Below are 19,252 nucleotides of genomic sequence, written 5' to 3' on the forward strand. Positions count from 1 at the left end.
ACTGTGACCAAATACATTAGGTTTTGTGATTTTCCAATCAATCGCAATCAACAGGATAGCTTCTGAAGATTATTCTTCCCCATCAGTAGGATATTTCCGTATCCAATATTGGATGCATAAAACCTTGTGCCTCCAACGTAACGCTCTCGTTTTCGAAGTTCTCCAAATATTCATTCATTCAGAATGAATTCAGATTCAACTTCATACAAATGATCTCTAAATCAACGATAGTCCTACGTCACCCTTGCGGTTATACCATAGATATAACCCACTTCCTGTTTTTTAAGAAGTTGAAAGCCCACTGTTTTGTGAATCAAATACAGAATCGGGATGCTAGATTATTTCTTAACTGTCCAGATTAGGACACCTCTCTGGTAATTGAGTGGAGACATACCAATAGAGCGGCTCATTCGAGACAAAGCAAGGAATGCAATGTTTTGAATACATAGAATGTTTTCTATGCCGTGCTTGGTATACTCCATTAAAAAACTGACTTGAATGTAAACAAATTCCGTCATTAATATCGCGCTGAAACCAACATTGAAACCGAGAAAGAATTTCATTATTTCGAATAAGCGTTTCCTGAATTCTCGATAGCTTCGTCTCTCAGCTACATGTAGCAGGAACCCAACGTCACAAAAAGAAAGAAAAAAAAGAATTCTGCAGAATGACAATCTTTCTAAGGTGAAAATCTGGCTCAACAAAGTTCGAGTCACAAAATTGTTTTTAATTCGATCGGAGAAACATTTGACAGATAGTGCATAGGGAAAAAAAATCCACGATTGAAATATGCGCGTGAAAAATAAATTTTACTGACTTCGCTGGACTTAGATTGAGAAGAAAAGTTTTCCGCTTGCGTTCAAGTTAGAAGGCTGAATTGTTCAGCAGCTCAATTGTGGAAAAAAACAACTGTGGACAAGAGATAAACTTGCCTAAAGTTCCTCCAGAATCCAAAAATAATGAACATTAGAATACTAATTCTGATATAAGAAGAAATCAAAGAAAAAATAAAATATTTTAGTTCGTGACATGTGGTATTTTTCAGTGAAAAATATTTTTGCCAATTTGTAATTAGATTCTGTATATCCTCTTTCAACGTTATTCGTGACACATTCAATTTTGTACCATTTGACTAACTGACTAGTATGCCTGACATGTGAACTTCCTATTTATCAAATAGCTACTATAGGGAATCTTCGTAGCCGCACAGGTTGCGCGTTCACTTAGTAAGCGATCGATCGTGAGTTCAAAACTCAGGGCCCTTAGTTGATCATCTAGGTGTTGTTATAGAATAACTACGTTCACGCAACTATCATCAGGGATGGAGATTGATCCACGGTCGAAATAAGATCGATCATCCCTACAACTGCTCTGCTCTGCGAGATACATCGGGCTGTTGTTCTATTAATAACACGTCAATGATCATATCAACTGTCTCTGCTGTCCGGTGGTCTAACTGAACAATGGAAGAACAGAAGGAATACTCTTACACCTAAATTGCTACTGTGTAATGTACAATATGCAATGGTATAGAAGGAATACTCTTACGCTCAAAAAATGGCAACTGTATAATGTGATATTTATAGATACGACAAAACATGTGACATGTACACGATTAAAATCCGGCTCTGTTACAGATAAAATGCTAATGAGCCTAAATAAATAAGTAAATGGTATGAAAAATATTTACTAATACTATCAAAGTTTAACACAACCACAACCCGTGAATTTTCTCACCTTTTGTTCTCCACTTCGGTTGCGACTCCGGCTACTCTCTCTCACTGACAGGCTGTCAGTGACAGCTTCCATTTCAGCGCAAGGTTTGCTATAAATATGGTGTCCCTAAACTCCAAGTTTGTAAACATAAAATGCTATACACTCTGTCCAACTTCTATAAGACCAAGAGATGATCTTGCTGGTTTGTGTCATTGTAAACAAACAACGCTTCAATTTATATTATAATGTATATGTATTGGTAACTGTCATACATTGCGTGATTTTCATATGTGTGTGTTCAAGCGTTGAGCGTAAACAAATGTTTTGTATTGTTCAAGTGTCAGGTTTCTATAAGACCAGTTACGGTTTCCTTTGTTTTTAGTTAGTTTAATTAATAAATCTAGAAAATGCTGAAAGGAAAAGTGCTCACGGATAGAGAAAAAGGACAAATCGACGCATTTCACCAAGATAGTGTTGGAATTAGAGAAATTGCTCTAAGGAGGAGGATTATTTGACGAATCCTCAAGGATACGGTAAAAATAAGAGAGCTCCACGTAAAACGAAGCTCTCTGACCGGGATAAGCGGGAAATAATTATAACAGCTTCGAATACTTCAAAAATCACAATCCATCAATAAAATGATACTATTCATACCAGCAAGTAAACTAAGCAATGGATTAGGGACCAAAAACTCAATTTTTAGACTGACTGGTTCGCTCTCCAGACTTGAATCCTGTTGAAAATCTTAGAGGGATCCTTGTACTAAGAATCTTCACTGGAGGAAAGCGGTACACCACGATTAAAGAGCTCAAGGTCGCAATTTCAGAAAAATAGAAAAATATCGAGAAATCCGTTCAGCGAAATTTGGTAAATAGTATGCCAACAGGAATTTTCCATGTTATTGGCCGAAAGGCCGAGGATTCCAATTTTTGACATGTAAATCAGGCAATAGCTTTGAATTTTTCATTGATAATGCTAATGAATTTTCAAATGGTCTTATAGAAACTGGACAGCTGAAATTATTATATTTAAGCACAATAAATAAACAAACAACTCTATTGAACGAAATTGACGTTAAATATACTTTATTCTAAGCATTCAACAATGTATGAATGTATCTTGTTGAAATTCTAACTGTTTGTGTTGCAACGAAACATAATCAGGATGGTTTTATAGAAGTTGGATAATGTGTATACAAGGATTCGCCCCTAAGTCGACATCTAGTTAATTGGACAAACCTGTAATACGACACGAATAAATGGACGTTTTCACGTCTAATTGGACATTTTTATAAACATCCTTTGCGCAAGCTTCTTCAGCACGATAAATTTTTAATAGTGTTTTTAATCTACATTATGTATTTTGCACACTTTTATAATAGTTATTTGTTTTTTGTTTTGTTATCGTTTTTTTGGTTATTGTTGATTTTCAATTATTTTTTCTGTTTTAACATGTTTTTCACATTGTGTTGTGTTTGTTGATATGCCCAATAATGCCAATCACTTGTTGTTGCCACACTCTTAGGCCTTCTACACATTGTGCAACCGCAACCCGATCTATGTTGGCGATGTCAATCGCATCTCCTACTCAGCTCTGCACATTGAGGCAACTCAAACGTGATGAAGTCGTGAAGTTTTCATCCGTCACCATAAACTGCATAATTGCTGGCAGTGATGCCACTACTGAAAGAAATCATATGTGGAGCAATTTATGAAAAATGTTCTTGAAAACGAAAACATTAACTTGAGATTTTTCCTAATACGAGCGAAATTAGAAAACAAAAGTGTTTGATTTTGCAAATTTACAAATGTATGCGCAACTTTTAAAAACTCTACAATGGAATGACACCGGAACCTTTGAAATACAACTTGCCCTGTAACAGAAAAATCTCTTTGTATGACATTCCTGGATGTACTTTTTCCGAAAGTGCTACAGCCCGAGTGTAAAGACATGTCCTCATTTTGAAGACATTTAACTTACTTTTGAAGACGTTATGAAATATGTGATATGTGGATTTTTGGAGATTTTTTTTTTCATTAAATTGGCCGAAAAGAAGAAGTAAGGCTTTTGTCTTAGTGTCATCCGCTCGCTTTTTAACAGTGTCACTTGTTTACTTTTGTCCTTAGTAGTCAATGTTGACTTTTATCTCGGTGAAATCCACTCGCTTGTTTTTCATGACCACTTCACAATCGAAGGGCTTCCGGTTACATAGCGTTTCACAATAATTATCCAAAATTTCAAAGCTGAAATAAAAAAAAGAGTTGTTTATAAAAAATGCTGGACAAATGAGAGTTATCCATCCTATTTTTTTAAATGCCAAAAAATAGAATGGATAACTCTCATTTGTCAAACAATTTTTATTAACAACTCTTTTTCTTCGTATAGCCTGCCTTCATAGAACATTTATCATGATTCCGTTTTTGAGAAAGAATTTGGGAGATATTCACTCAATTAAGGGTTCATCAAGTTTATAAACCTCATAAAATTTATGTCGTGGCTGCCCAATATATCACCCAAGGGGGGAGTAAAGGAGATCGTGATTTTCGAAAAAAAAATTTGATGCCAAATGTCTTAAAATGGCATGAAATGTCATCTCTAATTTTTTTTTTGTCGAAAATCGGCACTCTGGGACTTTATTTTTCAAAGAAAATTCAAATTTTAATGTTTGTGACACCAGTAAATGAAGTCCGAATGGGCTAATATTTCACATAGGCTATATCATCGTTGAAATCAACATTTCGTAGCAAGCTCCGAATAAAAAATCGAAATAATTATTTTTATTGGCACCCAAAACCATACTTTTCGTTTCGTATTCCGAAAAAAAAACACATGAAACATAAATTTCTTTATAACTCGAGAATTAATATTTGGCATGTGGAAGTTTTAGGGTACAATAAATGTTTCTATGTTGGATAGGCACTCCTCCCCCTCTCTAAGGGGGGCTACCATACAAATGAAACACACATTTCTTCATAACTCGAGAATCAATCAAGCAAACTAACCCAAATTTGGCATGTGGAGATTTTAGAATGCAAAAAATGTTTCTATGTTGGATGGACATTCCTCCTCCCGCTTTAAGAGTTGAAGAAACTGCCATACAATTTCTATGGTAGTTTGACACTCCTCCCCCCTCTCTCAGGGGGGGATGTTGCAGAACTCGAGAATCAATGAATAATAATAATATAAGGGGCAATAAATGTTTCTATAGTGGTTTGACACTCGCATAACTCGAGAATCAATCAAGCAAACGAAACCAAATTTGGCATTTGGTTGTTTTAGAGGGCACAAAATGTTTCTATGATGGTTCGATACTCCTCCCCCCTCTCTAAGTGGAAGGGGGCTGTCATACAAAATGAAACACAACTCGAGAACTAATCAAGCAAATGGATCCAAATTTGAGATGTGACGGTTTTTAGGTACGAGAAATGTTTCTATGATAGTATGACAACCCTCCCTCCTCTGGAATGGAGTGCGGGTCCCATAAAAATATTACATATTACATATTTATTCAATGTAACGGAGAAACATGTTATTTGAAAGTGCAAGATATTATAATGACGAGTTTTGGTAGAAGTCTTAGGAAATTTATATTAAAAGTAAATTGTAAAAGGTCAATTAGAAGATAAATCAATGAAAAGTTTTGCGATTGGACCCATGATCGTAAGTAGGAAGGAAGTAAGTAAGTAAGAAGTTTGGAGGTATTGATAACAAAAAATAAATTTTGGGCGGGACGAAGTTTACCGGGTCAGCTAGTATAATATATATTTGTTCACATTTATTGGAATTAACTTCGAAATCTCAAGTTAAGTTTAATGAATGCTCAATACATAACAAAAATTATAATCCTTGAATAATCTACCAAGCATTGTTCAAAATTAACTTATTAATTTAAATTTCCTTCAATGTAGAATGCTGAGTTGAATCGAAAAAGTTGGTCCGACCTGAGTTGCCAGTTGCCTAGCGTGTATGCTTCCATTTGAGGACACGTGCTCTCGACTTTTTTGTGATATTCGTTGAGTCGGTTTCCAACTGAGGTTGCCTAGTGTGTAGATTACCGCACCGAAATATGCTATACATCAAGGCGAGTTCCGAGCTAGAGATGTCCGGGCGTATCCATATTTTTGTAAGTATGACAATATCATTGTCTCGGGAAAAAAATGAAATGAGCAATGAGTTTTAATACGGATGCTGGTTTTAGAATATGCCGTCAAGTATTTAGAGGCATAGTCGGATGAGCATACGAAATGATTGAGGTGCTCGAAGGGATGCACTCCTATGTTGCAACTTGTAGATTGGACTGATATTGAAATTGGTTCGAAGATGTTACTCTCGGATAAAGGAGCAATTACCTACTCAAGGAATCGGTAATTGCCAATAAACTCTCAAAGCAAATGATTACATCGTAAGCGGTTCATGAAAATATTAAAAACGGCAGCTTTTTTCGTTCATCCGGATTTTTTCGTGTTCAACATTGTTTGTTCCACAAGTATTATTGAACACATTCGGACATGCCACAATCGACAGACTTAGGGGCATGTAAATTCACAACTAGTGACATACACCCTAATTGGAGTGGAGTCCCCAGAGTGGCAGATGATCATCGCAAACAACATTTCTACTAGCTCATCGTTACGAGAATAACTAATTGGACTCCTGGGGCAGCGAATGACTATAAACGTGATGTTCGAACGGGTTCCGATATTCCACGTCATGTGATTGTATATAGTGGCGGAACGTTTCCGAGCCTTGTCACAGGGAAAATTCAAGGACGAAAGTCCTTGTTTGTGTGAATTTGCTGAGGTGTTCATTTGTCGAAACTCATTTTCGCATATTAATAGACTTTTGTTCTATTTTCCAACCTAACTGAAACAATCCGTAGATATCCCCTTTATTCGATCATAAATTCACCCGAAAACATGGCGCACACAAATCATTGCTATATCCGATGAGCGATACCGAAACGATGCAAAGTATCGCAATTTCCTCAGAGCGGATGTTTTAATTAAATCTCTGCCCAAACCTAGCTTGCATATTTCGCCGGAATTACGATTTTAGCATACGGCTCGTAAGCTCGGCGTATCGGTGCAATATTGTACAATATGGTTCGAATAATGCGACGTTTAATGCGCTTTCAGCGAAAACGACAATTTTCAATAATCCGCGCCCAGACCCAGCAGTGTGTGTGTGTGCCAGCCTTATCAGATTCCAAAGGGAACACAGAAAGGTGCGTTAATCAAACTATTGCGAGGATACCCACCGAGTGGTCCATATTGGAAAAATGTTTCGCATACCATCGCTGCGAGGCTCAATATTTATGCCATCGGGAATGGATTTCTCGCCTGTGGTAGCCATTTTATGGCGATGATACCGGTTGTGGTGGGAGGAAGCAGATCGACATTATTGCATCATAAATTGAACGGAAAACGAAAGATACGCGCATAAATAATATTAAATTATACTTCCTTCATCGATGGTATTATTCGCTCTCCGAACGACAGTATCGACTGGGTTGTTTTTATATTTTTACATACGTTCGCATTTGGGTGAGACTGTTTTATTTATTCAGGATCGAACAAAATATTGGTCTGAAGGTTGTTTCCATTTTAGCATCGATGATGACAAATGCGCCCCTTAAAAAGTCACGTGACGACATACAATACCGTATTCTCTTCTTCCGACCTCAACTCGTAAACCTCATGGCGGTCGTAGACACATAAATATTGTTCTACAATGTTTGCCACGCGACGGAAATATAATAAAAGGATTAAAACTATATATCATGTAGCTCTCGTCCTGTTCCCATCCGGAATCTATCTCTCTTTCTTGTTGAAGTTTCTGTAGTTTTTTTCACTCTAAAAAATTTCTGCGGCTGGCGTTGTTTTTTAAAACACTATCCATAATTTGAGCGTATTATCAGGGAATAGTAACTTCAAGCAAAAAAGTGGGACCGGTTCGAGATTGCTTTTATGTAAACAGTGAACTTTTTTTACACTCTAAAAATTGCACCGACTTGCACTGACAACTGAATGATATTGTCAATTTGTGCGAGATGCCTCAAAAAAAAAATGTTTATATATACAGTAAGTTACATTTAATGCGACGTTTAGATTATTGGACAGACCTGCAATGTGACACGTTTAAATGGACATTTTTGTAAACATCAAGTTCGGGGCTCAAATTATGGCGCCACCTTAATTCACATCGTCAATGTTCAATTACATTCCAAAATCGTCTCCAAAGCGACACTGAGTGGTGCCTCGGCATGTCGCATTAAATTTAAATTACTGTATTATATTGTTATTTATGTTCGCATCATAAGCAACGAACACACATTTATGTTCCATTTGCAACAGTATTCACAATGGTAGGATGGATGAGTATACGACTTGTACATGCATCTAGTAAGACTATTGTCATGCGTATATACGATTTACTACAGACAACCAAAAAAACGAATGGCGGAAAACGTTCTTGATAATTATAATAATTATTATAGATTTTTGTAATTACATGTATGTTTGGAATATTACGTTAAAATTATTTTTAAGTCCGAATATTTCCGGTTTCAAGAAAAGTGAAAGTTAAAGTTGCTTTGTTTATTTTTACTTTTAAGAACGAAATATTATCTGTTTGCCGGTCTTTTACGTTCTGATATGCATAGTGACAAAAATAAATTAGTTCAACTTCGTCATTTAATTGCACTTAACTCAAAACTATAAACATTAGATTATAAACTTGACAAACCAAGCTGCCAAGTATGCCAACCCAGCAAATATTAAATCGTATAACTATCGTATATAGAGCATCGAATATCTGATATTTTGGGTGGTATATGATGCGCCCTAATAGCATATACAGTAAGTTACCTCTAATCCTCGACATGCCGAGGCACTACTCAGTGTCGCATTAGAGGTGATTGGCCTGTAATTGGACATTCGCGATGATAGTGGTACAATATCGACGTCTGGTGGCGACTTTCAATCTGGGGTCATACTTTGGGTACCGAACTCGATGTTTACAAAAATATCCAAATAGAGATGAAAATATAACTATTTGTGTCACATTACAGGTCTGTCCAATTAACTAAATATCGAATTAGAGGTAACTTACTGTTACATAAAAAATGGCGGAAAATATTAAAGTAAAATGTTCAACCCGGGAAATCACCATTTTTGTATGTATATATAACCTTTACAAACATTTATGTTTGTACAAATAGGAATTAATCAATTGACTTTTGGGGATATAAATGTGTGATATGAGTGGTCGCGATGGTTATAAAATTGCTCCGATGGGATTTGAACTCCGGTTGTTTGGATTATCAAGCCGCAGCTATCTCGTACGGCTATCTGAAATATGATTCTAGGGCAATTAAAGCTCTTACATAGGATATGAAAGAGTTGCAATCGGATACGTCATTCCTGATTGTTTATTGTGCTTTAGTGGAAATATCGCAAAATTTATATAGAACTGGTTAAATAAAGTTCAGTACTACATATTTCAAGTAATCAAATAACACGAAGCAAAAAAATTTATTCATATTTTAATAATTTAAAACTGCCTTCGGGCCTGCCCAGCAAACATTAAATCGTAAAAAAATTCGAAGGGTTGTATCCGAGACATGACCGCTTAGAACGTAGGACTACGCAATCTTTTTTCTTTTGAAATTTGATGGTTTATCATTTCGAATATTATTTGCGAATACGTCGAAATTTCATAAATAACTTTTTAGTAAAAAGTTCCGGGACCCTTAAAAGGTTTAATTGCTTGCGTAGTTTTGAAGAATCATTTCGAGAAGCAACGATCATGTTTTGCCTTTGCGAGAATAATTCACTAATTGGTCATATGTCGCAATTTGTTTCTTTATATCAATGCACGCATTGCACTGAATATTAACGAGAGACATCTTCCGTGCATCGCCATCAAATACGAATGACCTCTCTGAGTTTCAAGTGTCTATAATTCAAAAGAAGAAGAAGAAGTGCATCGCCATCCAACAAGCATCAAACACAGTCTTACAGATGCACACAGTTGCAGTGCTAAAAATGAAACATCGGGAGAATGACCGTTTATGAAAAATCGTTTCTCGACTCTCGGTCAAAACTGTCAACAAAGTTTTTAAGTTCTAAGTTTCGCGCAACGGAAACAAGCAACACACACGAAACCAAACAGTGATGTTTAGAAGCGACTTATAATCATTTGCATTCTTCTCTTTTTTCGCCTGCTTTGCCATGACTCGGATGATTGTGCTAATTGCAATGCCAGATGCACTTCAAGTGGAATATTCGCTAGCGTTCACAGCTCGAGGGGAAATATAAAACACTAAACGAGCAGAATAAGCGACCTTTGTTGTTTCGGGCACAGAAAGATTCTGAGAATTTTCCTCAGAGGAGATGCAATACTTATACGCTAGCGACAGCTTACTTACTATGCAAGCGTGGAGTTTACTTCGCAAATATTCTCTTTACGCTATCCCCCTTCGTTGTTTCTGTTCTAGCGGCTGCATAAATTTCCCGTTATTGACAGCTCTGTTTGGAAAAGCACACAAATGGACAGAACAAATGTATGGGAAAATGGGAATGCTTCCAATGTTCATCAATTTAAACCATATACAGACTATGGGATTGTAATGTATAGCATATCAAACAAATCTTAGAAAATTCCGTTCGTAGCAAAAATAGTTATTAACGTTAACTTTATTTCACAAAAACGTGACCTGCTTTCTGATTTGGCACCCTTAGTGTAAGACGTAATCCTATGTCAAAAATCTAAAATTGGAGGCGATATATATACATTCAAGACACATTACTTGTATGATGTGTATAACTGGCATATGCATATGAAATTGGAGGCCATATACATGTATATGGGGTATATGATGTAATATAAACGATAATTATACGATTTATTTTTTTATAGGATGTATGTATATCGCCTCCACGTTTGCATGTATGGGCTGGCTAGGCGCATCATATACATGCAATTTATATTAATCATACTTGTATGTTTGTGAATATAATCCTCAAAATAAAATCATTACACTAAACCTTCGTTTCAAACAAGTTATACAGTAACCAAATCATGCAATAAACATCAAGAATTGCTGGGAATCTCTCATCAATATTTGTTCAAATTTAAAAATGTGCTTAACTCCAGTTTTGTTGACAACTCTTATGTATTCAATTAAATCGTACGATAAATCATATATAAACATAAACATTCCCACCTTTCATCCTGGTTGGATGGTTGGCTTTTTCCTCCAGCCACAGGAACACATCCGATGAGGTTCTCTGCATTTTGACTCACAATTTGTTGTCATTTCGATGCTATCTCTGGATTTTTTATTTTCATACTCATATGTTAACAAACATTGTAGCGGTGACGCTAGGCTAGTCCTAGTGGTCAAGAAGAATGCTGTGGAGAGTCGAATAACCCATTCAGTACTAGGAAAGCCCTACCAATCACAGTCATGTTAGTTTAGTTATTGTACTTATTACTAGCTGACCCGGCAAACTTTGTTGTGCCATATAAATTATTGCTAGTGGATATTTTGTTTGTTGAATAAAAAATAATCAATATATTGATAGTTTATTTAACCCATTAACGACCAAACCGTCAAAATTATTTTTTTGACAAAAGCCATTGGTGTAATTGACGCTAAAGAAATCCCAATGTTCAAGAATTATTTTTTTCCCATCTCCCGTTTTCCGAGAAATGGCTGTTCAAAAAATCGAACATTGGCCCAAACCCGCACTTTTTTTTTGCAAGTACAAACATACTGCGAACTAAAAGTCACTTCAATTAGCAAGTATGCGGCATTCATAAATGCATTGATTTTGCATTCTGGGGGCACAGGAGAATTAAAGTCTCTAAGTATAAGCCTTATTCCTTTCATCCTTTCAATCCTAAGTAATAACACTTAAATTAATTAATTTATGGTGAGATGTAACATTTCTTATTTCATGTAGTTTTAACTTATTACCGGCAGGCACTTCCTTTCAAACAAAAGTTAGTGCTGTTATTTTTATCATTGATTGTGGAGAAATGTCATTGCTTAAGAATTATTTCTTTCCGATTGTTCATTTCTCGAAAAATCGAACATTTCCCAAAACCTGCAAAGTACAAAAACGCTGCGAAAAAACAATGGCATTGAGTTTGAGAGGTTACCATTCAGTTGGATAGAATCGTCACTTAGGTTTACTTCATCGATGAGACCGCCCACCGGATCCGGCGGAAGAATATTGACACCAGAAGTCCCTTTAGAATTCTCGGTACACGTACTGAAGATTTCCTCCAGATCCTCCAGACACGAAATTCTACGGACTCCTAAGGTTATTATGGACAATAAATCATTTCTTAATTTATCAATACTTGCAAACTTTCACATTTGGGAATGCAAAAATTAATTAAAAAACCTTCCGTCTTCCAAAGTGAACAAACCAGAATACGCTGCGGAGGTTAGATGTGTTGGTATTAATTCAGCAGAAAAAAACGTTCGATTTTTCGAACACTCAATTTTCCTGGCTGTTATTTCCCTGCAGAAGGATCAATCGAATGATTTTGCCCTGCAATACAATGTGTATTCTTTTATCAAAGTAAAACTGTAAGAAAATTTTCATATTTTTGTATTTTATTGAGGGTTTTTATTTGAATTTGAAACACCTTCCATACATGCTTGCTTTAAATCGAACTTATTGCTCAATAAAGTTGAACAAAACTGAATATAATTGATGGTAAGTGGTAGCTAACAAATTAAGCTATCTTTAGAATGAAAAACATTACCATTTGGTTGCTTCCCAAAGACATGAAAAATTATAAAAGTTGCTGTTCGATTTTTCGAACGCTTGGCCTAAAATGGGTTAAATGTTTTAACAATCAATAAAATCGATAGAATAGAACGAATGAAACGATTTGAACGAAAGTGTGTTTGATGTTTATGCTGCCGAAAGTGACGGCGCGTATCCTCATTCGATAAACAAAGTGAAATGTTCGTGACTCATGTGCCATAGTTCTGTTTGACATACCGAGGAATAGAGCGCCAAGATGACGACCGCCAACAAAAAACTAAAAAAAAACAGACCATTACTTTTCCTTATTTTATGTATTTCATTAACGTAACTGACATATTCGATCTCTTAAAGGTTAAATGTAGAGTGAAAAAATTATATATTTTTGTTCTGTAACAAAAAAAAAGGGTGGGTTATATCTATGATATAACCGCAAGGTTGACGTGGGACTTCCTTAGCTTAGCAATCATTTGTTTTTATTGATTCAAATTTTGATTGAATGAAACAATTTCCGGATTCAATTGAATTCAATATATTTGCTTTGTGAGTAAAAAGATTGTACAATGCCATGTGAGGTCAATTCATGCAATAGATTATGTTCTTCGTTACAAGTAAATTTAATGACAGTCTATTACGTTTGGTATGATGACATCTTGGTTTTGATGTATGTGTTAGGCAAACATTTCAGTCAGAACAAAAATACTCCCGATTTGCATGTATTTGCAATGCCGATTTCCCCAGACACCTTGGTTCTGAAGTTGGGGAAATATATTTCAGTCGGAACAAAAATGCCCCCGACTTGCATGTATTTACAATGCCAATTTCCCCACGCTCCATGGATTTGAAGTCTGTGTTAGGGAAACACATTTCAGTCGGAACAAAAATACTCCCCGACTTTCATCGGCCCGACTTTCATGTATTTGCAATGCCGATTTCTCTAACGCTGCTTGGTTTTGAAGTCTGTGTTAGGGAACACATTTCAGTGCGAGCGAAAGTCCCCATACTTTCATGTGTTTGCAATGCCGATTTCCCCAAGGCTGCTTGGTTTTGATGGCTGTGTTGGGGAAACCGTAAATCAGGCCAATCAAAACGAGCTAGTTAGGGCGTTTAGATAGCGCTTAACATTTGACAGTTATTCAGTTGATTATCTAATAAAAAAAAAACATTTTATTAATTGCGATAGAAGCGTAGAAATATTCCGTATCAACTAATGCAAACATCCTTCCGATCCAATAAGAAATGATCGAGTTACGAACATTCGGAATCTTTCATTTTTTCTTGCATGTTCTATGTTTAGGTTTTCATTTTACCCCCATATACTCCGGTTAGACGTAGTCCCACGTCAATACAGAAAATCAATAATAATTAGGGATTGTTACTCGAAAAGCTCTGACACTTGCATCGATAGCTATCACTCGCTCGGTGCTATCGAATTGCTCGATTTCTATAATAGTAAAATGGAGTTAACGAGCAAAATTCTTATCGCCTCGATTTCTACAATAGGGACCATTAGGTTCTATTTTCATTTATATTTTTTGTTTTAAAAGCGTGCTTATTTCACCAGAAAATTCATTATCAATATCCCTTCACAGAAATGGAACATGAAGCTCTATGGAGTCTATGTCGAATTGTATGGCAAGGTGGCACCATTTGCATGACCCAATTGAGCCGAACGGATTACAGAATGCAATATTGCGATCTGTTCGGGTAATTGTGACACGATCGGATTTCAGACCATAGGAAAGTAGATGATTAGTACACGGATCTGGAAACTCAGAGGAAATAACGCTACAAATTTCCTCAGAGCGTATTTTGTCTACGAACCAAAGTAAAACGTGCGTGTGCGGTAATTCTCGCTTTTGCCACTCAATCTCATAAATCCAGCAACGTCTGGGACCGAATACGTGTAATGTGGTAATCCCGATGTAAAAATCGGCCCTTCTGCATTCCCTCACAGTTCGAAACATATTGAATGCGTTTCACCACCAGAATATTGCTTCAGTATGCTTTTTGTCCATGTTTGAATTGAGAGAAGGTATGGTTTATAATGGCAATTTGGGAGGCAAACTAGAGGCGAATAAACTATCTGAGTTTGAAACTTTCAGCGACTGAGCGAAAATAATCGATTGAAAAGTATATGATTTTCGCGATGCGAGACATTTTCCATTGCGTGCGCCTCCAATATTGGATACGAAAATATTCTACTGATGGGGAAGAATAATCTCCAGAAGCTTTCCTGCTAATTGCACTGGATTGAAAAATCACAAAACCAAACGTATTTGGTCGCAGTATTATATGGATAGAAAATATCATAGATCTCGACGTTTCCTGCATGTTCGCATGTTCGAATGATGGCGCTGAATGCCAACAAGTGAATGTTATTTTACGTAATAGTCACACTGCACTAATGACATATAGCGGAAATCCTAATGACTTAAGCTCCGCCCTTGCACACAATTTGTAAGGGCCAGACTATACACAAAAATCATTTGTAATTTCAATCTAGTTTCGCTTCAGGCAGCGAGCTGTCAACATTCTTATTGCTAGGAATTAACTTTGAATATTTTTAATTGCCTTTTATGATATAATAGTGAAAATTGTGATTATGGGTATCTAGCACCTTATGTACAAGGATTTAAAAAAAAATCGAAAATGTTCGCGTCTAAATTGGTTGTACTTTGGCTTATTTGGCGTGGAATTGATCTATGGGATAACATAGAACTGTAGCCTCAATTTATGCAAATATCGAATTTCTAACAATTCGAATCCAACCCACCTTACCACAGCTTGGCTCTTAGTCGCGCGAATAAATTGTAATACCGTCGGCATCAGTCGTCCAGCAGCTTTTCCAAGGGGTGTTGATGGTACAGGATTTTCGCAAACATGAAGTTTTATTGCTGATTGCGATCGTGCATTTGTACCCCCAGCTGGACGCCCCTCAGTGTGACCTGGGGCGTATAGCTATAACAGTAATGAAACAAGTTCTGTGTATATATTAGCGATGTTTGTTGGAATTGGTCCAGCTCTAGTGTCCTGTCGCGAAATAAGAAATATTTCCAATTTCCTCGAAGTGATATAGATAAACTGTTAGTGCGCCAAGAAGAGGGCAGAACCCAGCGCTGCACGTGTTTTATGTCAAGTTATATTACTGGAAAATGACAGGAACTCACGTCTTATTTTGATTAATTGATAATTTTTCAGAACATCACAACCGATGAGAAGAGTTCACAGCCTCAGCTGTGATAAACTAAAGCTAAATAAATTATCAAAATAAAATTATGTGTAGCGGTGCTCACTTTTGGTTGTCGTTTCCCGCTGTGTAAAATCCAAACTATTCCCGGAGCTATTCGTTGTTGGAAACAACAAACTGGCAGAAGCCAGTGGGCAGTGTTTGACCGGATGCTTGCAGAAGAATAAGAGGCAGAAATCGCTTCACAGTGTAATTATTTCCACTCGTCCTGGTTCGCGTTGGCGTGAAGGGAGTGGAAAAATTTCTTCCTCCTATGATTGTTTTTGCTCTAGTGATGATCGAAAAAAATATAACGCATACAAATTCGTACGGAAATAAAGACAGACCGATATTTGTTTCAGGTTGTGTTTCGAAGGAAATATGAAAGTAAACTTGGTAAACTTGGTCAATTTTTGAGATCAGGTGATTTCAATAACAGTGAAAACTACGGCATAAAAGTATATACACTTTCTTCCGGACATCCAATTGATATTTTGTGGGTCCACTCTTGGCATGAATGACAGCTTGACATCGCCATGGCATTGATTCGACAAGCTTAGCTATAGTTTCTGGTGAGATATTGCTCCACTTAGTAGCAATTAACTTCAACTTTGCAAATAGATCACAAAATGTTATACTAAGTTGTGCAGGCTACTCCTAAACTTTTTTTTTCCATGTTGCTGCAGAGGCACAATCGCTGGCGACCCTATCTGCCACTAAAGGCACATAATCTAATCCCACTATGGAGATCCAACGACATTTATTGACAGACAACGTCAAAGCATATGAACAATAGAAAGCAATCTGCCAGATCATAGGATTGAAGAGCGTGCTTTATAAAAACTCGTGGAACTGTTTTTTGATCTTGATTATATAAAATTCACTGGTGACAATAGTGTTACAAATTAGATATATAAGGATTAACTAAGTGAATATTAAAATTCTAGCATTCTACATTTAAAAGGTCAAAACACTTTATACTCTATGTGAATAGAAGTGATTGACAATACCGGTTAGAAATTGAATTTATGAGTATGAATTTGGGCTTGAAGTAAATTATATTCCTATAACTACCCAGCGAAACAGCACTACATCTAAGGATATTGCTGCCGGTGTCCATTGCGTAATTTATACAGGCACACTGTAATGTAGGTATCATTGCCAACATACTGTGTAAAATTAATTAGGAATATTTACAGCTTGAAGCTGACTGAAATATAATCATCGCTATCGGAAGAACCGTGTGTTTCCCTTGAATTACACGAACATTCCGTAAACCAATTTGATACCAGCTTCGAGATATGCTTCTATATGCTCTAATATCTTGCTGAAATGACTACCGATGGCCAAGCTTCAGTTTTTGCGAACCAAATTTGGCATATGGAAATTTTAGGGGTCAATAATTTTTTTCTGCATAACTCGAGAGATAATCAATCAAATGGAACCAAATATGGCATACAGAGGTCCTAAGGCCCAATACATGTTTCTATGGTGGTTCAACACTCCTCCCCCTCTGTAAGGGGCCATACAAATGAAACACAAACTTCTGCATAACTTGAGAACTAATCAAGCAAATGGAGCCAAATTTGCCATTCGAGGGTTTTTAGGTACGAGAAATGTTTCTATGATGGTTTGACACCCCTGCATCCTCTGCAAGGGAGAGGGAGGTCCCATAAAATATTACCCATATTTTAACCAACCATATCCCAACCAAACTGCAAATGTTCGGTAAACTCTGAATGAAAATGGGAAAATCCGGAAAATTCAATACCCATATGTTCTACAATTGCATAATGACAAGCCGTTTTAGACCATTTGATGTTTGCGCTAACGATCTTTGTTCGAAAGTGGAAATGGATTTTCAGGCGAAAAAATGCTCCCCTATATCTTATAACTATATAAATAAAAATGCATCACCAAATGTGTTGGTAAGCGAAAAACTCAAGGAAGTAATCGTTTGATTTGAATCTTCATTGAACTATATTTCCTTTATCAAACATATATTCCATGTAACGGAGTAACATGTTATTTGCAAGTGAAATGTTTGATAATAATTTGATATTATAATGACGAGTTTCCGTAGAAGTACTAGGAAACATATAGTAAAATTGGACCCATGAGCGTTGGCTTAGTAAGAAAACGTGAATGTTTGATAACAAAAAAAAATCCATTTTGGGCGGGACGAAGTTTGCCGGGTCAGCGAGTCAGCGGTCTAATAAGCAGCTCACGAAAGTAAAATTCGAAGAAAATCCAATTTCTTTCATCAATTGCAGTGAAACTTTTGCAAAATAACTCAAATTCGAGCTCCGATAGCAAACTAAAAAACAGAAATTAAATAGTAAATAGTAATCGAGCAGGTCGAAAAGCATGGGCGGAAAGTATCTAAAGTTGCAAAAAATTTTAGTGTTGCACAAAGTACGGTGTCAACACTATTCAAGCAAAAGGAAAAATGGTATCGGAAAGATGTGAAATAATGACAAATACTGATATACTAGAAAACATGGAAAATAGTGGTCCTATCGAAATGGAGGAGACTCAGGAAGGTTCAGATGATGTTTCGAAAATACACTCCCGAAAATTAAATCGAGCCTGAAGAATATGTCCGAAATCAAAAAGCGTTTAATCTGAAAGGCCCTGACCTATTTTTGCCGGGAGGGATCAGAAGACGGGTCGTAGTGGAACTTACGCTCTAACCAAAGTACCATCCAAAGAATTCGTATGCAAGAAGGTTATCGTAATCAGTGCTCAAAATATTCACGTTCACGACACTCAAATACGGCGAATTTCTGCCTGCCTTGTATTGATTACTTACTGCTCAAGCGAGAGTCGATAAATATGAAACAACACTATCAATGAACACCAGTGGAATGAACATCAACATCAGCTTGTCATACAGTTCATTTTTCATTTGTATCTTCATTTTCGTCATGATATTCGTAACGTATAAATTGAAGATCATTGCGTGTCAGTCGAAATCAAAGCATAAAATTTAACGTCAACCAATTGAGAGTGAAATTGGTTAATGGTAAAACATGGCCATTCACCACACAAAATTCTTGTTTTTTTCGACTTCGGCAATAGAATGTATAGATAACTCTTGCTATGTTTTATGAATTTACTACCGATTGGCCGGGAATGGCATACACCTTCGTGATAATCAAATGAAATTATTGACAGTAATGAAAGTGCCTGAATGCAGGCTTTCCGAGATTCGTTCATACTATTTTCATTCAATATACCACACGAAGTTCACGCGTCTCGACTCATGTGTTATACTCATTATGACAGATATGGTGTTGAGTTTCAACAGAAGAGAAGTCATACGACACTGGGATAAATCTAATTCTCTCATTCGTGAATAAATTTTGATAATTTGTGGCACTGATCGTAATTTCCGTGCATGCAAGCAACCAAACAGGACAAACTCTGGGGGCCAAAAGACGCGGTCGAAAGTTGTACAGCAAAGTTTTGTCAAAGTGCGAAGGATACATGCTCCCAGTCCTGAAATTCTATAAGAAAA

This window comes from Toxorhynchites rutilus, chromosome 1, assembly GCF_029784135.1.
Source record: "Toxorhynchites rutilus septentrionalis strain SRP chromosome 1, ASM2978413v1, whole genome shotgun sequence".
NCBI classification, from domain to species: Eukaryota; Metazoa; Arthropoda; class Insecta; order Diptera; family Culicidae; genus Toxorhynchites; species Toxorhynchites rutilus.